Raw genomic sequence first — 27,380 nt, forward strand, 5'->3', positions numbered from 1 at the left:
TCAATTATGTTTGTGTCACCACCTCCTTGTTTGAGAGTGATGCAGGTCAAGCTGTGAGCCACGCACAATCCGGTGTTTCTGTGGAGGGTGGCTTAATAGAGATGAGCACTGCTCCGGCACCAGGATTTAGTGACCTTGAAATCATTTTTGCAGCCCCATCTGTTTGTCAGAGTGGGGCTGGTGATGAAGCACTGTCTGGCGCTTCTCTTCTCACTTTTTTAAGTGAAGTTAGCAGTGGCTCAACAGCAGAATTTGTTGCCACTGATGGCAAAAAGCGTAAGACTTTTTTTTCCAGTGAACGCATGTCAAAATATTTAAAGCATTTTGATAGCGTTATAGTCAACTCCGATGTAGTGTTCATCACTGCATCAAAGAGTGAGAAACAGTTTTTCCGTCCCCTCGGTGATGATGTTTGTAGAGCGTTGTGTAGTCGATTAAAGGTAGATTTTATGAATGTTGGTGGTTTGGTGCATAGAGAGGTTCCTACTTAGGTGTTCACTGCCTTAGCGAGAAAATAGTTTAGGCATTGACATTTTTACATTTGATGATGGTCGTTGTCTAAAGTATAGTTGCAGCAGTAAATGTTTGTCAGCGGACTGCATTTACTTGCAGAATGTCGGTTGCCAGCATTTTGAGTACGTTTTTTGTGTTTCAAAGCCTGGAATGCAAAACTGTCATGGTTATTGAAAATTAGGCAGGGATATAGGCTGTTGCAATAGGTCTTCAGTGAAAGATGGAGCGGGGCAGGCAGTAGTTGGGATAGATTGTCTAGATTCAGGTAAAAATTTTATAGAGGTTGTAGAGCAAAGTACAATAAGGAGGGATTCTAGTGCAACAAAGTATTTAAAGCGTAATAAAAGACTGCAGGATACATTAAATCCCAGGGGGTGAACAAGGGGATGGATCAAATGCAGAGAACAAATTTCGCAAATTGTGTGACAATCATTGGTCCTTTAACTTTAAATGTTAGACATCGAGAGAGACGTGCCCTGCTTTATAGGAAAATGTATAGTAAGGACTTGAACTTCAGGGAAAGCAATACGGATATAGTTTTGAGCACAGGGAAAGGGTGAAAGCAAGCAGTGTAGGGAAGTACGGGGATAATTTGGATCTCAGGGTTAAAGCAAGCAGTGTATGAAATACAGGGATAATATTGAGCACAGGGAAAGGGTTAAATTCGTGAGTAAAGTTGCGAGTGAAATAAAATACAGGGATAATTTGGAACACAGAGACAGGGTTAAAGAAAAGAGTGTAGGGAAATGCAGGGATAATATTGAGCATAAGGAAGGGTTAAATTCGGGAGTAAAGTGGTGTGTGAAATAAAATACAGGGATAATTTGGAACACAGGGACAGGGTTAAAACAAACAGTGTAGGGACATATAGAGATAATTTATAACACAGGGTCAGGGTTAAAACAGTGTAGGGACATATAGAGATAATTTAGAACTCATGGAAAGAGTAAAAGCAAGCAGTGCAGGGGAATACAGAGATGATTTAGACTACAGGGAAAGGGTTAAAGCAAACAGTGTAGGGAAACACTGGGATAATATTGAGCACAGGGAAGGGTTACATTTGGGAGTAAAGTGGCAATCGAAATAAAATACAGGGATAATTTGGAACAAAGGGACAGGGTTAAAACAAACAGTGTAGGGACATATAGAGATATTTTAAAACACAGGGTCGGGGTTAAAGCAAGCCGTGTATGAAATACAGGGATAATATTGAGCACAGGGAAAGGGTTAAATTTGTGGGTAAAGTGGCGAGTGAAATAAAATACAGGGATAATTTGGAACACAGGGACAGGGTTAAAGAAAAGAGTGTAGGGAAACGCAGGGTTAATATTGAGCATAAGGGAGGGTTAAATTCGGGAGTAAAGTGGCAAGTGAAATTAAATACAGGGATAATTTGGAGCACAGGGACAGGGTTCAAGCAAACAGTGTAGGGACATATAGAGATGATTTAGAACACAGCGAAGGGATTAAAGCAATCAGTGCAGGGAAATAAAGAGATGATTTAGAACACAGGGAAAGGGTTAAAGCACACAGTGTAGGAAAACACAGGGATAATATTGAGCACAGGGTAGGGTTAAATTCGGGAGTAAAGTGGCAAATGAAATAAACTACAGGGATAATTTTGGAACACAGGGACAGGGTTAAAACAAACAGTGTAGGGACATATAGAGATAATTTAGAACATAGGGAAAGTGTTAAAGCAAGCAGTGAAGGGAAATATAGATTTAATTTAGAACACAGGGAAAGGGTTAAACTAGGCAGCAAAAGGCAGTATAGTGTAAGTTTAAAACATAGGCAGCAAGTGATAGCTAGTGTACAGCTGAGTCGGAAGCAGAGGCTGGAGAGGTCTGTAGATTCCGGTTTTGTCATAGATAGTTTTTTGGATAAGGTTAGACATGGACATGTAGTGTTTGTCATAGGCTGCTGTTCAAATATCAGGTGCTGTGCTGTGAGAGGTAAGTATATGCAGCACGTTTAGCAACGGTTGGCATTGCAAATAATTGTAATAGTGAGCATTATCCGCATAATATGATAAGTGTGTTGATCCCTGTCTCATTGTTGCGTCCAGAGGTCAGTTGTGGATTTGCTTTACGCATCCCTTTTATGAAGGTGTTGGCGTTGCCTAAGTGTGGTCAGAATGGTGTACATGGGCCCGTTACTTGTGTTCCGGCAAACATTGTACAAACCACCAATCGGTTGCTACGGTCCAGTACGGAGGCGTCTCTGCTTCAAGTTGAGTTAAAGCGGAAACTAACTTACAAAAGACACTACGAGTATCAATTTGTTGACTCGTGGCATGTCAAACGGGCTATGGATTACTTAAAGAGAACCAATGTCTTGATTAAAGACATTGAGTTCAACAAGGAATGGTTAAATGATTTTTGTAGGGAAGAAGAGGTTGTTGTAGAGAATGGTCAGGCTGGTCAGGGTGACCAGGTTGTTGTTGACGGACAGTCCAGTAAGGATGAGGCTGTAGAGTAGGAAATTGGGGCAGAAGAGGTAGCAGAAGACATGGCACAAGATGAAATGTTACATGACAGACAACAGCACTGCATGTTTCAGGACACTTCTCTTATGCCTGTCGCCATTGGTCAGGAAGCAATAGATCAGTATTTTGAGCATGTTTTAAGTCTTGCCTCCGCGGAAGGTAATAGTCCGGTTAGAATGCTTTCGGACAAATGAAATGAGGCGGTGTGTTTCCCTGTGCTGTTTCTGACGAGTATAAATACATTCCACACCAGCCGCATGCATCGCTTAACATTGTCTCGCTATTTTAATAATCATATAATGCATTCCGATGGCCATTTTGCGCGCAATGTGGAATATATATCCTTGAGGCAGTATTTGTCCGAAATAGACCAAGTGAAATGTAGCATTTTGGTCGCAATGCGTAAAGGTAAGGGGTGTCAGCATTCTCAGTGGAATTGCCCGGGCATGGTCAAAGACGACAAGTCTCTGAAGCTTTTTCTACAGTTTGATGACGGTTTTCATTTCCTTTGGCCCGTTCGCGGGACGCCAGCTTTTTGGTCTTTGGCTCAGAAAGACCTTTTGGCTTGTGTCCGCCAATTGGGGATTCCAACATGGTTCTGCTCCTTTTCTTCTGCTGATTTGCGCTGGCAGAATCTCCTTGCCAGCATCCTGAGACAGGATGGCGGACATTAGAACAGTTACAGAGTGGGCCGATAGGTGCGAGCTGTTGCGTCGCAACCCGGTCACAGCCCCGAGGATGTTTGACTACAGGTGGCACTGTTTTTTGAAGGAAGTACTCATGTCCCCGTCTCAACCAGTTGGCAAGATTGTAGATAAGTAATCGAAATGAGTTCCAGCAGCGTGGGTCCCCCCATGTTCATGTGCTGTTTTGGATTGAGGGAGCTCACCAAATTTATAAAAACACCGACTTAGAAGTTGCATAGTTTATTGACAAATATGTAACCTGTGAGCTATCCTCAGACAATTACACAACATTGAACGTTGTGTCATCAGTTCAAACGCATTCAAAACGGCATTCAAAGTCATGTCGTAAAAATAAAACAAAATGCTGTTTCAATTTTCCAAAACCGATATCTGCACGCACTTTCATCTGCAAAATCAAAGAATGGGTTTTTTGCTAAAAAGGGAACGAGGACATGGGGTAGTTGTATTTCAGAAAACAGGCCACAGTGAAGCTGTCTGGACGATGAGGGACAAAATATGCCAAAGGAGGTTGCGCGGTTGATTATGTCGAGAGAAAAGGATGCCAAGGAGAGGGAGGAGCCTTTTGGTAGCATAGAAGAGTTGTTTGCCAGTGTGAGCATCAACCAGGCTGTCAGGGGTATTTGTTGTCGAACCCCATGATGCAGAGACGGAGGCAGGCATAGAATATGAAAACATGATTTAATTCACACTAAACAAGAACAAACAAAAAGCACGCACGTGGGCGGAATAACACACTAAGGGAGCTAGCACTGGAAGCTATAAAAACAAAAAGGAACTTTAGCATGGAAGGTAGTGGATAGCAAACAGAAAAACTAGAAATAACTAATGCTAACAGAAAAAACTTACCGCTACGACGACCAGGACAAAATGTAGCATGACAGGTAGTAGCTGTAACAAAACAACACGACAGGTAGCACGACAAGTCATATGTGGCAACGACAATACAATACAAATGACAGTACAATGATCCAGCCCTGACTGGAGGAACAAAGCAGGTAAAATAGGAGCTGGCTGATTGACATCAGGTGTGACCAGATGCCAATCAGCCGCAGCTGAGTGAAAACAGGACACAGGGAGACAAACAGGAAGCTGTACCAAAATAAGAGCACTACACTGGAACTAAGGACAGGAAATACTAAACACAGAGGAGAAACTAAAACACAAACAAACTGTCAGTGACAACTCTGACACAAGCAGTCTTTGCGCTCGCTTATAGGCGGCTGGAGACTAAGAATAAGGTGGTTTATAGGCGAGGGGTAAACGACACCTGGGTTAACCAGAGTAATAGGAATTTATTGAAGTGTTGGAACGCTAACATGGACATTAGCTTTGTCACTGACGCCTACGCAGTCATCATATACATAATAAAGAACATCACAAAAGCAGAGAGAAATAGGTCTGTTATTGAGCGATACCCTTAAAGAAGCAAATAAACAAGGAAATCTCTCTGCTCAAGATGCTTTAAAGGGGAACATTATCACAATTTCAAAAGGGTTAAAAACAATAAAAATCAGTTCCCAGTGGCTTGTTTTATTTTTCGAAGTTTTTTTCAAAATTTTTCACCTCCCGGAATATCCCTAAAAAAAGCTTTAAAGTTCTTGATTTTCCCTATCTGCGATGAGGTGGCGACTTGTCCAGGGTGTACCCCGCCTTCCGCCCGATTGTAGCTGAGATAGGCGCCAGCGCCCCCCGTGACCCCAAAAGGGAATAAGCGGTAGAAAATGGATGGACTGGATGGATTTTCCCTATTTGCGATGCGACTGTCCATTTCCCTGTGACGTCATACAGGGCTGCCAATACAAACAACATGGCGGTTACCACAGCAAGATATAACGACATTAGCTCGGATTCAGACTCGGATTTCAGCGGCTTAAGCGATTCAACAGATTACGCATGAATTGAAACAGGTGGTCGGAGTATGGAGGCAGATAGCGAAAATGAAATTGAAGAAGATATTGAAGAAGAAATTGAAGCTATTGAGCGAATAGCTATTGACGCTATACGGCCATAAAATGGGTCTACCTAATGAAGTGGCCCATAGCATGGCTGCCTTATTAGCATCGCCGGTAAAATGTGGGGACCAGACGATCAGGACTTTCGCATCTTGTGACACTGGAGCAACTTAAATCCGTCGATTGGTAAGTGTTTGTTTCGCATTAAATGTGGGTATCTAGTTTCAAATGTACATACAGCTAGCGTAAAAAGCATGTTAGCATCAATTAGAGTAGCATGTTAGCATCGATTAGCTGGCAGTCATGCTGCGACCAAATATGTCTGATAGCACATAAGTCAACAACATCAACACAACTCACCTTTATGATTTCGTTGACTTAATCGTTGCAAATGCATCTGCAGGTTATCGATACATCTCTGTGCCATGTCTATCTTAGCATCGCCGGTAAAATGTGCAGACACTCTGGCAAATTCAATGGGAGTCTGGCGGTAGAATTCTTGCCAGTGGTGCAACTTGAATCCCTCCCTGTTAGTGTTGTTACACCCTCTGACAACACACCGACGAGGCATGATGTCTCCAAGGTTCCAAAAAATAGTCGAAAAAACGGAAAATAACAGAGCTGAGACCCGGTGTTTGTAATGTGAAAATGAAAATGCCGGGTGTATTACCTCGGTAACATCACGTTCTGACGTCATCGCTAAAACACCGATAAACAGAAAGGCTTTTAATTTGCCAAAATTCACCCATTTTGAGTTTGGAAATCGGTTAAAAAATTACATGGTCTTTTTTCTGCAACATCAAGGTATATATTGACGCTTGCATAGGTTTGGTGATAATGTTCCCCTTCAAAGAAACTGGGCAGTGTATATTGACACAACAGAGATGTCTGCGCTCAGGAGTGTATAGGCTAATGAGCATGCATTTGAAAGAATGTTCCAGGAAGGTTGTGTTTATTCCAACAGGGAATAACATTGTGCGGATGAGTTTACCCCTCAGTGTGTTGTTGAGAAAGGCTTCCTCAGAGGGTCTTAGGTCAGAAGACACGTGGATGACAAGTATTGTATATAGGTATAGGACTGATTTAGACCTCAACCTGGAAGGCTTTGAGTTCTGTGAGGAAGGTAATGTGACGTCGGCTGGCGGGACCGCACGGCCAGTGTAAGACGTCGTCAATAAAAACAGGGCAAAGTTTGAAGTGGACTGTCCTCGATTAGAGCGTGCGCAGGAGATGGTGGACCGGTTCGATAATGTCAATGACGATGCGTGGGGGGATCTTTGTCCTGAACAGCAAATCTAACACATGGAATGTTTAGAAGAGAGGCGGCGACAGCAGCAAATGGAAATTAGGGAAGAGCAGCTAGTTGAATTGGAGGAAAATGTCCCTGATTTGTTTGTTAGTGATGAACATGTAGCTCAATTTGAGAGAAACACCAACATTTAGGTTTCAGGTGAATCTTTGACTGATTCTTTTATTGAAACAAAGGCCAACACCCATTCAGCCCACAGCTGTCTTCTCTAACTCTTTGAGAATTACATTTATGATTCCTGCTAAGGTGAGAGTTTAAACATCTTATGAGTCAATCTCAACAGTACAGTTACAATCCATCCAACGCCCGGAGAATACAGCGACTTGAACGAATGACAGATTTCACTGGTTTGTGCATGACATTTTCATGGAACCCAGCATTCATGATGTTGAAGCCTGAGGTCTGCCTATATGAGAACCCTCTAAATGTGGTGTTGTGTGTGCTCAGCTGACCATGAGCTGATCAGGTATGTTGCAAACTACTTCATGATAAAAACACAGGACCTTGCTATTATTTATTTCCCGGTTTATGTATAAAGGTAAGAAGTAAAGTCAGGGACGACACTTTGCCATGAACGCAGTTTGAGGGTTTTCTTGTACAGCCCGTGTCCTTCTCTAAATTGGCACAGTAGTTTCGAGATAAAACGTGTGCCACGTTTGCAACCGTGCTTGTTTAAAATACTGATAATCAATTTTCTCCACTCAAATTGGCTATCCGTTGAGTATAGGGTTATAGGCATCAAGTTGAAATCCATGATGTTCCAGGCGCTGTAGCTGTCAGTCAAGATGCCTGTTTGTTAAACGGCAGATGTTTGGCTGAAATCCTGTCGGTGTTTTTTCTGTATCACTTTCTCAGTTTTTTCCTAAACCACGTGAATGTGGGCCTAACTTCTATTCGTTTTGAATGAAATCCCAATGGATCCACAGAGTTTGATGTTGACTACAATTTCTTAATAAGAAATGCCATTTTAAATGTGGACAAAACCAGCACTCAGAAGTAAACACGACTTCAGTTGGGTTCCAAATAACTTTGTTACTAGTAGTTTGTCTGGATACTAACCAGAGTAAGCCCTACTAGGTTTAAGACAGCAGAGTGGCGCAGCGGGAGCGTCCTGGACCCGTAACCGAGAGGTCGATGGATCGAAACCATTCTCTGCTAAGGTTTAGGTTTAGGTTTCAGGTGAATCTTTGACTGATTCTTGTATTGAACCAAAGGCCAACACCCATTCAGCCCACAGCTGTCTTCTCTAACTCTTTGGGAATTACATTTATGATTCCTGCTAAGGTGAGAATTTAAACATCTTATAAGTCAATCTCAACAGTACAGTTACAATCCATCCAACGCCTGGAGAATACAGTGACTTGAACGAATGACAGATTTCACTGGTTTGTGCATGACATTTCCATGGAACCCAGCATTCATGATGTTGAAGCCTGAGGTCTGCCTATATGAGAACGCTCTAAATTTGGTGTTGTGTGTGCTCAGCTGAACATGAGCTGATCAGGTATGTTGCAAACTACTTCATGATAAAAACACAGGACCTTGCTATTATTTATTTCCCGGTTTATGTATGCACCAACAGCCCACCTGCCGGAAAATGCACCCCCTATCTATCTCTGGCTAGGATGGTCGTAGAGACATGAAACTCACCCTAGTAACTCATCCTTACCCCCCCTGCATACTGTGAAAACCATGTGATGATTGGACCTCCACAGGTGTAGTTAGGGCGGGGTGCTTTTTCAGGCAGCACCAACAGCCCACCTGCCGGAAAATGCATGTTTTTCCCCTCTAAACTCTCTCCCTTTGATTATAATGCCAATTTTTTTCTGGATTTAGTCTCTATAAACTCCAAGGAAAACAATACCCGGCTGGGGACAATTTTTGAAATCGGTCCTCAAACTAAGGCACGCGGGCCGAAAGCGGCCCGCCAGCATCCAAAATCCGTCACTCGCTTGCGTCACTCGTCTCGAAAAGTGTCCAAACTCTGCTCGGAAATCGCCTCTTTCAGCATAAAAAAGTACATAAAAAGTTGAAATAATTCAAGTTTTCCTTACTTGTGAATGTTTAAAAATTGTTAGCCTTTAATGAGTTTGCCGTCATTCAAGTGCCTTTAATGATTTCGCCGTCTTAAACTTAAATGTTTTTCAATTTTAAGTTATTTACTGAATTTGAATGAGCCTACAGGGCTTTGCACTTTGTTTATTATATATTTGTTTTTTTGTATTCTATTTTAGTTGCTTTGAATTTACAACTTCCTGGCACTGTTTTGTTCTGTTTTTATAATGTTTTGTAATTTTTTATACTGTTGTTGGACTTACTGTGATTATTTTTTTCTCAACTATTTGTAAATGTTGAAATTTATAAATAAACATTAAAAAAAAAAACTCGGCTGGTTCTATTTTTGTTACTTTGAATGTACAACCCACTTGCGATGTTTTGTACTGTTTTTATTATGTTTTGTAATGTTTTATACTGTTGTTGGACTTATTTTGATTATTGTTTCTCAACTGTTTGTAAATGTTGAATATTATAAATAAACATAAAAAAAAAAAACTCGGCTGTAATGACCGACGTGGCTGAAATCGCCTCTTTCGGCATGCAAAATGTACATAACAAGGTGACATAATCGAAGTTTTCCTTACTTGTGGATGGATTAAAAATTGTGAGCCTTAATGATTTCGCCGTCATTCAGGCCATTCAGATAAGGCGAAAACAATAACCGTTTAGTATTGGAATATTTGCTGTCCCAAAAATGTATTGTCTACCTTGACAGCTTACTGTAAAGAATATATACACCAAAGTGAGCCTCTATATCAGGGGTGTCCAAACTTTTTCCACTTAGGTGGTTTCAAAGTTGTTTCCATTTGGATGTTACAATTCAGAAAAAGTACAGTGTTATTTCAATGTAACACAAAACAAATAAAAATCGATACCAAAAATACTGCATTTGTTTTTATTTGCCAATGACTTTGATAGGAAGCCATATAACTTCTCACAATTTACGTTATCTTTTCTCGATTAAACTCTATAGTAAATTTGAATAAACTAAACATAGTTGATTTTACGTTATTGTGTATCGATAAGTGTTGAATTACAACAATATCATTTAATGCCCTTTTAAAGGGAAATATCACCACCGGTGTTTTTTTCCATTGTCAATGTATCAATCCGCGTTTGCAATTAATAGATCCTTACAAAAATCGATAGTTTGGCAAATGTCAAAAGTGGTTTCAAGATAGCAATATCAAAACATAATTAAAGCGCTCTTTTGCAATTTTTAAGCATTTTTTTTTTCTCTACCTTGGATTCAAAAATCGGCCCAGTGTTGTAGTCACCTTTTCAATCGAGTGAAAATGGATCCTTCTCTGTATAAGGCTATTTTGGACTACAAGACTAAAGGTATTTATTCAGCGGCCATCTCCAAAAGAGAAAAGAATGAAATGCGCCGAAAAGCTGCAAGGTATAATGTTCAAGGTGAGTGACATTTTCAGAAACTTTTATATTCAAGAGATTTGTAGAAGTCTTTAATGGCACAGGCCTTGTTAGCGTCCCAGAACGTGTTCAGCAGACTTGTCGACTAAAAATTACTCACGCATTGTGCTTATTAATTTCTACTGTTGATCGAGAAGACGGTCATAAATTAGATAACTTAATGTCAAATCAGTCACCAGAATGTATTGTTCTCTCTGGGTGCTTCCTAAGGTTAAACGACAGATAAAACTATTCCCAAAATGCATAAAAAATGATGCACATGGTATATTGCCCTACTTTTAGCCATGTAACGATAGAAATGTGAAAAAAACATGAAAACCTGTAGTACATTTGTAGATACAGAACTTGCACACTGTGACAATAATGGTATTGTATAATTGTGTTATCAATCATTTTTAAAGACGTTATAATTGTTTAGTTAACTTCCCTGTCATTGTATTTTAAATCCACTTCCAAATTCTTCATATTATTTTATTAGAAGATACTATTTAAAAGTTGGCCCCTAAGTTTGAACGTGTGAGTCAATTGTGTGTGTGTCCTGTGAAGGACTTGTTACCTGCCCAGGATGTTTTCCTACCTTGCCCAATATATGCTAAGATAGGCTGCAGCACCACCTGTGACCCTGATTAGGGGAAAGTGGTGCCTTAGGTAAGGATGGACAATGGTTATTGCAGGAAATCTTACACAATAATCTCTTGTTGCGATAATATTTCCTTTGCCTGTGTCTCCATTTTTTTTATTTATTTTGCTACAGGTTTCTCTGCAAATCATTTTACATGATACAACTTTTCTTCAGGAAATTTTAAACAATTCATGCAGTTGCAGCTGAACATGGAGCCTCCATGGCTACTTTTTATTCATACAATTCATCTTTAACATTGGGTGTCTCAACATGATAAGTTAACCCATCTGGCTGTAGCAACCTTCACAAGAAAATGTTTCTTGGTGTTGATATATTTTCCAATGTATTTCTTAGGAGAGGAACTCTACTACGTCGGTCTGACCAGATCCTCTACAACTAAGGTTGTGTGTGGACTGAAAGAGGCCAATGATGTCTTTACGGAGTTCCATGCCAGTGCCATTGGAGCACACACGTGTCAAAAAAAGACCCAAGACGCCATTTCCAGGCGATATTTCTGGCCTGGAATGGCCGTTGACATCGATAAATGGGTAATTCAATGACACTTGAAGCAAATTCGCTTTTCATAAAATCCTACTAGAAGTTTCCTTTATTACACAGTTTTATAACTGGTCCTTATGCTATTTCACAGAATATGAAATGACAGTCACCAAATGTTGCCAGCTGATGGTAACGTTATTCATATGAATTGTGTTCTTTGCAGGTGGCCGATTGTATTGTTTGCCAGGCCGGCCAGACCATAATAAAAAAGGAGGTAGAATATACACCTATAAAGGTAAATATCCATCCACCCATCCATTTGCTACCGTTTATTCCCTTTTGGCGTCACGGGGGGCGCTGTCGCCTATCGCAGCTACAATCGGGCGGAAGGCATTTTACACCCTGGTCAAGTCGCCACCTTATCGCAGGGCCAACACAGATAGACGGACAACATTCAAACTCACATTCACACACTAGGGACCATTTAGTGTTGCCAATATATTTTATATATATATTTTCTTCCATGGCTTTGCTCTGAGTCCGAGGGTCACAGAGGAAGCTGTAAAAACATGTCAATTTAAATATAAGAGGACGGTTAATTACTACTACACAACAGCAACATATTAAAAGAGATTTTGATATTTGTATTTATTTACACCCAATAAACTGTAACCAATTAAACTGTCTCCAATGATCCTGCTCCTAATCTGATGTTCTTTATTCTACTTTTCTAGCTCAAACACCCATTTGAACTTATAGGCATTGACCTGGTGGGAAAATTGACTAAGACCAAAAATGACAATCAATATATCTGTGTCATGATAGATTATTTCACCAAATGGCCACAGGCTTATCCATTAATATCTAAAAATGCAGCTAGGTGACTGAATGCATCATAACATTTTTTCATCAGTTTGAGGCACCAAAAAGAATATGAACGGACCAAGGCACAGAATTTGTCAATACGGTAAATATGGAAAACAACACAACTATTTGACTGAATACATGTGTACATTGTAACATCTTACAAATATTAGTGTGCCCACATTCATTTTCACATATAAAGTGTTCTGTGGTTAATACAAAATGCTACAAATCCTGCAAAAATGCTCCCTTTTATAATCATGCACCTACCAAACAAAATATATAGTCCAAGCTATTTTTTTACTGCGTGAAACGTTTGTGCACTCTACGTTTACAGATTAACAGGACTGTGTGTGCCAAGCTGGGCATCCAGCGGAGCCTCTGTGCCCCCCAACCATCCTCAGACGAATGGTTTGGTGGAAAGGATGAATGGGACCATCCAAAGGTGAAGGAAATATAATCTATTCATTAAATATGATCCATGTGGTCTCCAGTTTACGCTACTACAATTCAATTGAGGGTTTTTGAACAAATGCAAATTGTAATTTAAAATTTGAATACCGGTATGTTTTATTTTCCAGGGCACTTAGTAAACTTGTGGGTAAAAAAACAGAAACCTGGGACGAGTATCTCGATGCCGTTATGTTTGGGCTCCGAACAAAGAAGCAAATAACAACGTCATACTCCCCCTTTTTTTTGATGTTTGGGAGAGAGGCCCGCTACCCATCAGAGGTCCCCGAGCACTACAGGGTTAGTGAAGAAATCCTACCAAGATTTAGTTACGAGTTTCAATAGAACCTCTGCTCTGTAAATGCAACCGGAAACAGTGTTAATGCAAAGGCAAACAAGCTACACTGTCTCCTGTGAAAAACATTTGAAAAAAAATCCTGCAAAACACTTTTTTGTTCACGGTTGGACAGCAGTGTGGAGGGCATTGTGGGAGAGGAAGCTCTGGGGGAGGACATAGAGCGGTTGGAGAGCGTGAGGGATATAGTGCACAGCAATGTGGCAAAGAAGCAGGAGAGCACCAGGCGGAAGCTGACAACAGGTGCAGCTAAGGAACATCTCAAAGTTGGAGAGCAGGTCTGGCGGCAGAATGTCAGGAACCAGCAGAGGAAGGGTGGGAAGTTGGAGGCAAACTTCCTGGGCCCATACACAATAACAGCACTGGAAGGCAAAAGTGCAGATTTGAAAGCAAAACATGGTGCAGTTTTCCGCAAGGTCAACATTGACCACCTCGTCAAGGTGAGGCATGAAGTGCCACGCATACCCCATAAAATAGAAACTTCCACAACCCCTTCTACTCCACCTCAGACACCCGCTGACAAGACACACCGCCCCACCGTCATTTATCCAAAGACACCCCACCCCACCGTCATTTGTCTCAAGACACACCGCCCCACAGTAATTTGTCTAGCCAAATCCACCAGAAAAGCTCCTCCACCTCCACCAGCCTCCTCACCTCCAACTGCACTAGCCTCCTCACTTCCAGCTGCACCAGCCTCCTCACCTCTCCTCCACCAGCCTCCTCACCTCCAGCTGCACCAGCCTCCTCACCTCTCCTCCACCAGCCTCCTCACCTCCAGCTGCACCAGCCTCCTCACCTCCTCCTCCACCAGCCACCAGCCTTGTTACTCCTTTGTTGCATTCATGCAAAATGAACACAACTCGTAATTTTCAGAAAAAGGAAATCGTAACATTTTTAAGAATTGTGGTTGAAATAGAAAATATGTTTTTTAAAAGGGGTTTTATGTTCTAATAAAAGGTTAATGAATACATCATGTTTCATGGTTTGATATTGTTCATCTTCTGCAGATGTGAAAGAGGCATTTGCAGGGAAGAAGGCCCATGTCCTTCTTTCAAAGATTGGAAATTATAATTTGTATTATTGGGACATCGAGAAGGTTGGTCCCAACCAGGAGCTTGAGAGCGAGGTATTATGCTGTCATTTTTGTCTGATGCCTTTACATCACTTCACATACAGTATGCGCATTTCTGGACTATACACATTCTAATTAAGATTTTTATCTATTTATAAAGTTAATAATACATAAATTGCAATTTGGTGACCGGCAAAATTAGTTGATAATTGATCCTCCATACTGAATATATGTAGCATTTACACACAGAGTCAGTCATGCACAATGAATTTATTTTTTCATCTTTCATAGGTAATCAATGCCTACCTCACCTTTCTTGTGAGGAAATATAATAAAATAAGTCCAGAAAAGGCTGGTGTCATCGACAGTTTTTGCATGACGGCAATTTGGCAAGGGAAACAACAAAGACTCCGAAAAGTATGTCTGTAGGGGACTGTTATGCACATGGAATTTGTTTCTTTGATTATGCAATACATTTTCATTAGGTCCTCTTATTTACAGCTCGATCCAATGGCATTCTCCATCCTTTTGGGAAAAATTAATGAACAAAACCATTGGATGTTGACGGTGAGATGAGAAGTACTGAGCAAATTTTGCTTCTATAAGATCATTATTAGTGGTTTTGAGGGCCCTATATACTTTCAAGGGTTGAACTCCCTTTCAAATGCCAATTCTGAAGTTGAAAATTTTTCATGTACCCTTTCAATCTTACACATCAATCTGTCCAATAGTAGGTTTGTGCCTCACTTATCTTGTTTCCATGTTAAAAATACAAAGGTCATCTACCCACACGAGAAGAGATGCTTTTTTTGGATCCATTGGGGGAATCACAAAGGAACATCAAGAGATGCCTGGAGTCAACAAGGTATTTTTTTCCATTAAAGGATGATGTCCGATACATAGTACTTGCACTATAACGTCAGACAAAAGGCAGCTCTAAGAGCTGCTAAATGATTGATTGATACTCTTATTGGTCAATTGTATGGGGTATGTAACATATTTCGTACAATTGACCACTAAATGGTAACACCCGAATAAGTTTTTCAACTTGTTTAAGTCGGGGTCCATGTTAATCAATTCATGACAATGGTGCAATAGTTTAATAGTTGTTTACAAATAATATTTCTATCACTAAGGGCCTTTATGCGAAAGAAAGGCTGCAACGTGACAAGGTGGGCATGCAGCACCCTGGCCCATGCACGCCAGCAAGATGGCACATCATGTGGTGTCCTGGCCTTAAAAGTAAGTGTACTGTACACTACTGAAACAATGTGGACAACCTCAAGGTCATTACCTTTTTTCATAAGAGAAATCCATGACTTGGTTTCTTACATGTTTGTGATATGTACCATTAAGTAGCCCAAAAATTATATATATAAACTTGAGGTGCACCACCAAAAATGGAGTGATGGTTTAATAACTTATAAACGCATGCTTACCTTAGCTAAAGCTGAATATTACTCAAATCTCATCCACCATAATAAAAACGATCCTAAATTTTTGTCTAGTACGGTAGCATCGCTAACCCAACAAGGGACCCCTTCCAGTAGCTCCACCCTGATGACTAGCTGATGACTTTATGCAATTATTTCATAAGAAAATTGAAGTCATTAGAAAGGAGATTAAAGACAATGCATCCCAGCTACAACTGGGTTCTATAGAAGCATTTAAGTCTCACCTTAAAACTCATTTGTATACTCTAGCCTTTAAATAAACTCCCTTTTTAGACCAGTTGATCCGCCGTTTCTTTTCTTTTTCTCCTATGTCCCACTCTCGACTGTGGAGGGGGTCCGGTCCGATCCAGTGGCCATGTACTGCTTGCCTGTGTATCGGCTGGGGACATCTCTGCGCTGCTGATCCGCCTCCGCTTGGGATGGTTTCCTGCTGGCTCCGCTGTGAACGGGACTCTCGCTGCTGTGTTGGATCCGCTTTGGACTGCACTCTCGCGACTGTGTTGGATCCATTATGGATTGAACTTTCACAGTATCATGTTAGACCCGCTCGACATCCATTGCTTTCCTCCTCTCCAAGGTTCTCATAGTCATCATTGTCACCGACGTCCCACTGGGTCATTATTGTCACCGATGTCCCACTGGGTGTGAGTTTTCCTTGCCCTTATGTGGGCCTACTGAGGATGTCGTAGTGGTTTGTGCAGCCCTTTGAGACACTAGTGATTTAGGGCTATATAAGTAAACATTGATTGATTGATTGATTGATTGATTGATTGATTAACGCAGATACGACTGTATATACGGTGGATACTGCCCTCCAAAATATTTTCTCTCGAGTCGGGACCCAAGATGGACCGCTCGGCTGTGTATCGGCTGGGGATATCTCTGCGCTGCTTATCCGCCTCCGCTTGGGATGGTTTCCTGCTGGCTCCGCTGTGAACGGGACTCTCGCTGCTGTGTTGGATCCGCTTTGGACTGGACTCTCGCGGCTGTGTTGGATCCACTATGGTCCCCATCTTGCTAATTTATGTATTCATCATAAGATGCTTCAATAAATCAATGTTTATTTATATAGCCCTAAATCACAAATGTCTCAAAGGACTGTACAAACCACTACGACTACGACATCCTCGGAAGAACCCACATAAGGGCAAGGAAAACTCACACCCAGTGGGACGTCGGTGACAATGATGACTATGAGAACCTTGGAGAGGACCACATATGTGGGCAACCCCCCCCCCCCCCCCCCCTAGAGGACCGAAAGCAATGGATGTCGAACGGGTCTAACATGATACTGTCAGAGTTCAATCCATAGTGGATCCAACACAGCCGCGAAAGTTAAGTTCAAAGCGATGCTTATACCCTAACCTATGTTGTTTTTAGTTTGCAGAGGAAATATTGAAAGGGCAGCAAAAAAACATCAAGACGAATCCTATGGCCGTGAACAAGATGAGGCTTGATAGTCCCACTGTCCTCCTCCGAGAAACAGGTGCATTTTATTTTTAACAGATCAATATTAATTACTTCATGTTTGAGCTGTTTTAAACCTATGCAATTCAGTTGAAAATACAGGGAAGGCGGTAAATCATTAAAATGAGGTTTTGCCACTAACATTGATGACACAGATTAAATCAAATAATCAGGACAGCGTAATACAATTACATATCACTGGAGTTTATTTTAATTTCAGCAAGATATTTGAAGAAATTCAAGAGTGAATATTGATGCATACTCTTTTTTTGGAACAGATGATCTCAGCAAGTTCTGTCACAGCTGTGGGATGGAGGAGAGCGATGACCCTAATTGGGTACGTTTTTACTGTGCAATACAGTCAGGCTGTGAAATAGCAGGGCGTAGATAACATAATTTTTGTACTAAAAAAGTAACAGTGATAATGATGAATTATTAAAATCCGGAATTTATATACATTTAATTTAATGGCCCAACTTTTCTGCCTCCTCACCTCCGTCCTCCTCCTCACCTTAGATCCGCTGTGACATCTGTGACAGGTGGTTTCACCACGAGTGTGTCCTGAGGCCAGATCTTGATGGGGATTACCTGTGCCTTGCATGTGTATGATGATTGTCTTTGGATTCACTTCATTTGACGTTTGACTTTGTGTGACTTTGTGTTCACTTCATTTGTGTGACTTTGTGTTCACTTCATTTGACGTTTGACTTTGAATATTTTATATATAAATTATTTAACTATGTGTGGATTTTGTTAGACTTAAACTTAGACAAACTTTAATGATCCACAAGGGAAATTGTTATTTGTTTGTATCCCCAAAAAATTGCATTATACCTTGTTTGATAAGAAATTATATTTCTTCTCCTCTGATCTGACAAAAAACTATTTAATTACAAGACTGGTTTCAGATTATATTATAGTAATACCGATGTATTTATTATGTTTATAATATATATATATATATATATATATATATATATATAAATCACTTAGATTTTTATCGCGCTTTTATAAACACTCAAAGCGCTCACAGAGAAGTGGGACCCAACATTCATTCACAACTGGTGGTGGTACATCAGTAGCCACAGCTGCCCTGGGGTAGACTGACGGAAGTGTGGCTGCCAGTTTGCGCCTACGGCCCCTCCGACCACCGCTAATCATTCATTCATCATTCATTCACCAGTGTGAGCGGCACCGGGGGCAAGGGGGAAGTGTCCTGCCCAAGGCAGTGATTTTTTTTCGATGTCAATAGGTAGGAAGCGATCCTGAAACTCTCAGGTTTCTGGCCGGCCGCTCTACCCACTACGCTATGCCGCGCCTATATATATATGTATATATTACACATACACATTGTTGTATATATACATATAAATATGTATACATATATATATATATATATATGTGTATATATATCACGATGTGTGTGTAGTATATATATATATATATATATATATATATATATATATATATATATATATATATATATATATATATATATATATATATATATATATATATATACTGTATATTACCAAATAAACGCCTCTTCCTAATAATGACCCATGTATAGCGATACACCACAACTGACTGGAAGTGGGGGAAAAGCTGGGAAAGTAGGCAAAAGTCCTCGAAGTTTTAAAAAATCAATCACACAAGTCCCGCAGTTGGCCACCCGAGTCAAGGGATGCCCAGCATGTCCATAGCGTACACCGCAAAGTCACACTGGAAGTGGGGGGGTAAGTTGGGAAAGTAGGCAAAAGTCCTCAAAATGTTCAAAAATCTTACCTGGGATGGATTCCCACAAGTCCCCCATGTCCCAAAAATTCAAAAAATGAATAAAAATCCAGGGGCCGGATTTTGGATGCCGGCGGGCCTTAGTTTGGAGACCGATTTCAAAAATTGTCCCCAGCCGTGTATTGTTTTCCTCTGAGTTTATAGAGACTAAATCCAGGAAAAAATTGGCATTATAAACAAAGTGAGAGAGTTTAGAGGGGAAAAACATGCATTTTCCGGCAGGTGGGCTGTTGGTGCTGCCTGAAAAAGCACCCCCCTAACTCCGTCTGTGGAGGTCCAATCATCACATGGTTTTCACAGTATACAGGGGGGGTAATGATGAGTTACTAGGGTGAGTTTCATGTCTCTACGACCATCCTAGCCAGAGATAGATAGGGGGTGCATTTTCCGGCAGGTGGGCTGTTGGTGCTGCCTGAAAAGGCACCCCCCTAACTCCGTCTGTGGAGGTCCAATCATCACATGGTTTTCACAGTATACAGGGGGGGTAAGGATGAGTTACTAGGGTGAGTTTCATGTCTCTGCGACCATCCTAGCCAGGGATAGATAGGGGGTGCATTTTCCGGCAGGTGGGCTGTTGGTGCTGCCTGTGGAGGTCCAATCATCACATGGTTTTCACAGTATACAGGGGGGGTAATGATGAGTTACTAGGGTGAGTTTCATGTCTCTACGACCATCCTAGCCAGAGATAGATAGGGGGTGCATTTTCCGGCAGGTGGGCTGTTGGTGCTGCCTGAAAAGGCACCCCCCCCCCCCCCCCCCAACTCCGCCTGTGGAGGTCCAATCATCACATGGTTTTCACAGTATGCAGGGGGGGTAAGGATGGGTCACTAGGGTGAGTTTCATGTCTTTACGAGCATCCTAGCCAGAGATAGATAGATTTTCAGGCAGCTGGAATCAACTCTTCACTGAAAATGCAGGCCCCACCATAACTCCATTTCTGGTACTTCGGGTACTTTTGGTAAAGTTATTTGTGAATGTTCAGTTTGAACATTCTTAAAACCAAAACAACGATAGGTATCAGATGCATTAATTTATTAATGTATTCATCCATCCACCCATGAGCTTCTTACAGTTAAAGAAAATGTCATGTTTTTAAAATACATGTATTGGATCACGTCGAGTGAAGCAGCAAACATTCGTTCTCCTTGATGTCTCTAAAAAAGTACATATAGAGGCTTACTTTGGTATATATATTCTTTAATACAATACTTCAATACATTTTCGGGACAGCAAATATTCCTATATTAAATGGTTATTGTTTTCGCCTTATCTGAATGGTGGCGAAATCATTAAAGGCTCACAATTAATCCATCCATTAATATATCCAAAGTAAAGACAATTTGGATTATTTCACCTTGTTATGTACTTTTTTATAACGAAAGAGGCGATGTACCCACTTGAATGACGACGAAATCATTAAAGGCAATGACGGCGAAATCATTGAAGTATCACAATTAATCCATCCATTAATATATCCAAAGTAAAGACAACTTGGATTATTCACCTTGTTGTGTACCTTTTTCTGCCCAAAGAGGCGATTGAATGACGACGAAATCATTAAAGGCAATGACGGCGAAATCATTAAAGAATCACAATTAATCCATCCATTAATATGTCAAAAGTAAATACAGCTTGGATTATTCACCTTGTTACGTACATTTTTATGCCGAAAGAGGCGATTTTAGCCGAGTTTAGCTACTTTTCGAGACGGGTTTGATTGATTGATTGATTGATACTTTTATTAGTAGATTGCACAGTACAGTACATATTCCGTACAATTGACCACTAAATGGTAACACCCAAATAAGTTTTTCAACTTGTTTAAGTCGGGGTCCACGTTAATCAATTCATGGGTGATGCAACCGAGTGACGTAAGCGCGCTCCCGCCAGGGGGTGCATTTTACGGCGGGGGTCTATAATTCGGCAAAACACCGGCCAATGCATCCGTCACTTTTTTTAGATTTTAAATCATATTCATAAGGGACAAAAGCAATGTTTGTGACAACCGCAAGACACAGGCATTCCATTCAGAAGGCATATTGGACTCACCGAAGACTGAAGCAGAGTACTCCAAGTTACTCCCATCCAAAGACTGACATTGGGCCATCGTAACAAGACATTTTCTAATAATTGGGGGAATAATGAATCAAATTTAGAAGTCAGTCTCTGCGGCGCAATTGGTCAGCGCTCTCTGCTGTTAACTGAGAGGATAGTTGTTCAAACCCACCCAGGGACGACACTTTGTCACGAGCACAGTTTGAGGGTTTTCTTGTACAGCCCGTGTCCTTCTCCAAATTGGCACAATAGTTTTGAGATAAAACGTGTGCCACGTTTGCAACCGTGCTTGTTTAAAATACTGATAATCAATGCTCTCCCCTCAAATTGGCTATACGTTGAGTATAGGGTTATAGGCATCAAGTTGAAATCCATGATGTTCCAGGCGCTGTAGCTGTCAGTCAAAATGCCTGTTTGTTAAACGGGAGATGTTTGGCTGAAATCCTGTCAGTGTCTTGGTGTTTTTTCTGTATCACTTTCTCAGTTTTTTCCTAAACCACGTGAATGTGGGCCTAACTTCTATTCGTTTTGAATGAAATCCCAATGGATCCACAGAGTTTGATGTTTACTACAATTTCTCAATAAGAAATGCCATTTTAAATGTGGACAAAACCAGCACTCACTCAGAAATAAACACGACTTCAGTTGGGTTCCAAATCACTTTGTTACTAGTAGTTTGTCTGGATACTAACCAGAGTAAGCCCTAGTAGGTTTAAGACAGCAGAGTGGCACAGCGTGAGCGTGCTGGGCCCAAAACCCAGAGGTCGATGGATCGAAACCATCCTCTGCTAAGGTTTAGGTTTCAGGTGAATCTTTGACTGATTCTTGTATTGAAACAAAGGCCAACACTCATTCAGCCCACAGCTGTCTTCTCTAACTCTTTGGGAATTACATTTATGATTCCTGCTAAGGTGAGAGTTTAAACATCTTATAAGTCAATCTCAACAGTACAGTTACAATCCATCCAACGCCCGGAGAATACAGTGACTTGAATGAATGATAGATTTCACTGATTTGTGCATAACATTTTCATGGAACCCAGCATTCATGATGTTGAAGCCTGAGGTCTGCCTATATGAGAACCCTCTAAATTTGGTGTTGTGTGTGCTCAGCTGAACATGAGCTGATCAGGTATGTTGCAAACTACTTCATGATAAAAACACAGGACCTTGCTATTATTTATTTCCCGGTTTATGTATAAAGGTAAGAAGTAAAGTCAAAAAAAGGCTTGTTTCCACCCTGTTTCGAACAGGGGACCTTTCGCATGTGAGGCGAATGTGATAACCACTACACCATGGAAACTGCTGCAAGAACACACCTTTGTCAAGACTTACAAGTTGATATTCGGCCGATGGAAATCATGTGGCTCGCAAGTCTCATTGCTGTTATTAACTGCATTGCATTTCTTGCCTTTTGTGGATGTTGTTATAACCCTTGTGCACGTAGAATGTGTTCCACTTCGTAGCATTTCAAACGCTCTTCCTCTTAACTGAGTTCATGAACAAACGTAGTTATGCAGGAATTGGTGTTTCAGTGGAATAATTCTCGCTTGCCATGCGGGAGACCCGGGTCCGATTCCCGGCCAATGCATCTGTTGCTTTTTTTAGATTTTAAATCATATTCAAAAGGGACAAAAACAATGTTTGTGACAACCGCAAGACACAGGCATTGCACTCAGAAGGCATATTGGACTCACCGAAGACTGAAGCAGAGTACTCCAAGTTACTCCCATCCAAAGACAATGACATTGGGCCATCGTAACAAGAGATATTCTAATAATTGGGGGAGTAATGAATCAGAAGTAAAAGTCAGTCTCTGTGGCGCATTTGGTCAGCGCGCTTGGCTGTTAACTGAGAGGATGGTGGTACAAGCCCACCCAGGGATGACACTTTGCCACGAGCACAGTTTGAGGGTTTTCTTGTACAGCCCGTGTCTTTCTCTAAATTGGTACAATAGTTTCGAGATAAAACGTTTGCAACCGTGCTTGTTTAAAATAGTGATAATCAATGCTCTCCCCTCAAATTGGCTATCCGTTGAGTATAGGGTTATAGGCATCAAGTTGAAATCCATGATGTTCCAGGCGCTGTAGCTGTCAGTCAAGATGCCTGTTTGTTAAACGGGAGATGTTTGGCTGAAATCTTGTCAGTGTCTTGGTGTTTTTTCTGTATCACTTTCTCAGTTTGTTCTCAAACCACTTGAATGTGGGCCTAACTTCTATTCATTTTGAATGAAATCCCAATGGATCCACAGAAGAGAATTTAAGGGGACACCTTTGTCAAAAAGCATTGCACGTGTACGACGTTGTAATACTTTTTTTTTTCTAGCCGATGACGACGAAGTGAAAGACGAAGAACTTTGCTTAAACGATCTTACAAAGTTGGAAGATGATTATCGAGGTGTGTTTAAACCTTCGAATTATTTAATATTATGTGTATTCATTATTTTGTTTCATAGAGGAATTGCCGTAAGATCCTAACGCGATCGTTTTAACACAATCGCAGTCTGGTGAGTCAAATGATTCTCATTTTACAAGAAAAAAAACATGCGGTATACAATACATATATACATATATTTACTTACAGATTTTCCGTTTACATCGTTGGATCCCCTTAATCGAGCAAGCACCGTCAATGGCCGTCGGAGACAGCCAGCAATTCCAGGCAGAGGAGAAGGCTTGATTGCGCCAAAGAACCCAGACATCGAAACCTTGGTCCGGGACAATATCATCGAAAACAACGGCGAATGTCCGACATGCCCCCGCCGTAAGTTTTTCTTGCTTTCTGTAAGCTTTTTAAGATTCTCCGCGGTTTTAAAGAACTCCTCTCACTCCTCTGTATTCCGCTCAAATGAATTTCGCGCCTAAGGGGAATGGGCGGGGACTGATTCCGGAGGTGGGCGGTTGTCTCCGGCAAGCAACCTTCTGGTGTGCATTAGCGCCACCTACTGAAATGGAGTGTGGACCAAGGTGAATCCCTACTCTATATTCTTTTATTTAACCCAATGTTTTTTAAATACGTGTATCATGCTTTATATCCTATGTGTTGTGAATTCCATCCTACTATATCTTCCAAGGAACCCAAAGAAATGTTACCACACCTATCGTTTTATTTATTCTGTAGATTGCCTGAACTATTTCATAAACTAAATCTTGTCTTGTTTCTGATGCTATGCTTTTTTTTATGCTCATCAATGCACTGTTGGAGTGCGAGCACACAACTACTTTCCTTGCTTTGTTTTCCTCTATCCAGTTAACTGCCATATAAATTGCTACCAATTCCCCCGTAAAAACAGATAGTTTATCACTGATTATTTTATTTAATACTATGTTTCCTTGTGGGATAACTGCTGCAGCTCCTACCTTACTTTTTATAGTTTTTTGATGCATCCGTATATATTATATCTCAACCCATTTTTCTATCTGGTAACTATTTAAATTTCTATTCTTTAGTAATTGCATGTTTACCTTTGGGTTATCATACATCCACGGTGGTATTGCAGGAATTGGTACTGTAGGACTAAGTTTAATATTGTCAATTTTAACTTTATTACATATGTCTCCTATAATCCACCCAAAACTATTATTTCTTTTTTTCTTGGCAGTTTGGTATTACTTGACAAGTGGGATATCCTTGCTTGGATCCTTTTAAAGTTGCCCGATAAACTGCTGAGAGTTGATCTCTCCTCTTGTCCAAAGTTTTTCGTTCATTTTTACTTGTAATACTGCCATTAGGGTTGATGTAGTAGCTCCACAACATAACCTTAAAGCCTGTGACTGGATCCAGTCTATTTTCCCAAGTCATGTTTTTGAAGCAGATTGGTAAATAATGCATCCGTAATCAATAACAGATGGAATTAAAGTGATATATATACATATATTGTTTTCAACGTCAACCTATCAGCCCCCCAATCATTACCCCTCAAAGCCCTCATTATATTTAACACCTTTTTACTTTTTCCCCTATTTTTAATTTTCCTGAAGGAACACTCCTGAAGGAATAAATAAAGTACTATCTAATCTAATCTAATCAAATCTATTTTGCTGATGTGGGTTGACTAGTTCATATTTTTATCAAACCATATTCCTAAATATTTAAATACTTGTACCTCTTCTATATTTTCACCGTAGAGTTTTTATTTGGAGCTTGTTTTGTACTTTTCTCTTTGTAAAATGTATGACTTTTGTCTTTCCAACAGAGAAACTTAAACCCCAAGCCGTTCCCCAGTCTTGAACATTATTTACCACTTTGTTAGTTTTTTGATTATTTCTTTTAACTCTAAATAATATACTAGTCTTTCATTAATCATTTTTTCAATTACTTTCCCCAAATTTGAGGTCAATGCTATCGTCCTATAATTTCCTGCCTCTTCCGGGTCTTACCCTGACTTGGATATTGGAATTATTACCGCTAATTTTCCCCTCTGCCGGTCATTCTCCTTCTTCATATATCCTGTCATATCATTTCAAGACCACTTCTTTGACGATGCTACCTAAGTTTTTGATCATTTGATAACTCACCAGGTGTTTCCCCTGTGACGTATTTTTAACCTTTTTCAAAATTCGAACCATTTCATTCAAAGAAAATGTCATATCCATAGTATTGGTAAAGCTATTATCGTTGTCTTCCATCATTTCCCCAATATTTAAACTCATCGTTTCTTCTCTCTTTTGTTTTTCTACATTTCTCAAATTATCATTACCGTGCACTTTAACAAATGTTTTTGCTAAAGGTTCTGCTGTTTCTTTACCCGTGACTACATCTTCTATAATAAATGTGGCACATCATCCTCTTTACCCATCATTCCTATCTTTACGAATCGTTATATATCCTTTTATTATAAAGTTTAATTTTGGCTTCTGCCATGTTTCTTGAATACAAATTATATGTGGTTTAGTTTTCATATTTTTAATATATCCCTTTAATTCACGTTCGGTTGCTATCAAACTTCTGGCATTCCACTGGACAATTAACAGGGTATTGGAATGTGGTAACATGACTCCGTCACGTCTACTCTCTGTAGTACAGCTTGCACCCGGTCCCAAGATAGCTCTTTCAACAACTTTGCTGCTGCTTTGACAGTTATTTTGATCTTCTCAGTCTTATTTGTAGCCTGTTCTGTACAGTTTATTACGTAAGCCGGGAATACAACTAGTTTGTCCGTGGAAATTCCTGTATTTGTTGCCTCTTGGTTTTTTTTTTTTATTTCTTGAACTATTCACCCTTCTGTTCTCTTCTACACTTTCTTGATTCCTCACCTTAAATGCCTCTGCGTATGTAATATTTCTTTCAACTTTGATTTGTTGTACTTCTGTTGCCTGTTTCATGATGTATGGCTTTTGATTATTTCTTTTTTCAATCTACAATTCCAATAAATAATACGTATTTCCAGATTACTGATAACTTTTTCAAAATAAAATGTAATTCCTGAATAAGATAATTGTATCGAATCCAATGGATTGTCTGGTCCTAAAATCTCTTTGTAATGTTTGTTTGATTCCCCCAAAATACGACGGAGTCTAATTTGAAAAACATATGTGCCTCGTCGGTCTAACCTCTCCCAGCCCCTTTTCTGCCGTGTCAACGATGGATCAGAGACCACCTTTGCCCCTAACCCCCACTTCTTCTCCACTACCAAGAGAACAGTAATTAATCCGAGCTGAGTTTTTAAAAATATTCCAACATGACTTTTTACTTTCATTTTGTATCAAAGCTGAGTTGTGCTCTCTGGTTTATTTTGCAAATGAACTGACAGAACATGATCATGTACAAGACTCGCCTACCCACAATGCACTGCAGCCCAACGCTCCTGGTCGGATGTTTGTATCGGGTTTCATGGAGAGATGCGGTAAAGAGTGGTAGCCAAGACACACGGTCACACACGGTCACACTCGGCAATTATTTTGACCTGGGGAGCAGATTTAGAGGAAAAAATGTGTCTGGGGGGCCGGGATATCTGATTTTCAGGTACAAAAAACTTCACAATGACACAAAATAAACACAACAGTTAAACCTCATACTAAAAACAAGACATTTACTTGTACGTTCAAAAGACAGAATAGAACAAGACAAGACATGCAATGCCGTCTACAAAATGTTATGTAAATGTTAGTCATTACACATGTGGCTATGGTTTTGATGTATTTGATACAGACATGTTTACGTCAAGTAACATCACATGGTTCCATTTGCACCTTTCAACAAATCTGAAAAGGAATATTAAGAAGTAAAATTTATATTTAATCCTACCTCTTCTCCGAGCACACGGTGACTGTACATACGGGTCGAA

At 40.3% G+C, this 27,380-nt stretch overlaps 2 long non-coding RNA genes and 1 other non-coding gene across 3 annotated transcripts in view; 2 read left to right on the forward strand and 1 right to left on the reverse strand.

The window, feature by feature from the left end:
- Positions 1–14,736, forward strand: part of LOC133538252 (uncharacterized) — a 96,531-nt gene extending 81,795 nt beyond the window's left edge. Inside the window, exon 3 of the long non-coding RNA XR_009802958.1 lies at positions 14,617–14,736. This is a non-coding gene — a long non-coding RNA (uncharacterized LOC133538252). The remainder of the gene's footprint in view (positions 1–14,616) is intronic.
- Positions 14,737–17,213: 2,477 nt separating this feature from the next.
- Positions 17,214–17,867, forward strand: LOC133538289 (uncharacterized). The gene is made up of 3 exons (XR_009802966.1): positions 17,214–17,265; positions 17,525–17,583; positions 17,763–17,867. It is a non-coding gene; the product is annotated as an uncharacterized LOC133538289 (long non-coding RNA).
- A 4,457-nt stretch (positions 17,868–22,324) lies between these two features.
- trnav-cac (transfer RNA valine (anticodon CAC)) lies at positions 22,325–22,397 on the reverse strand. The gene has a single exon. It is a non-coding gene; the product is annotated as a tRNA-Val (tRNA).
- Between the last annotated feature and the right edge of the window lie 4,983 nt (positions 22,398–27,380).

The sequence above is a fragment of the Nerophis ophidion genome, linkage group LG01 (assembly GCF_033978795.1).
Source record: "Nerophis ophidion isolate RoL-2023_Sa linkage group LG01, RoL_Noph_v1.0, whole genome shotgun sequence".
Lineage (NCBI taxonomy): Eukaryota > Metazoa > Chordata > Actinopteri > Syngnathiformes > Syngnathidae > Nerophis > Nerophis ophidion.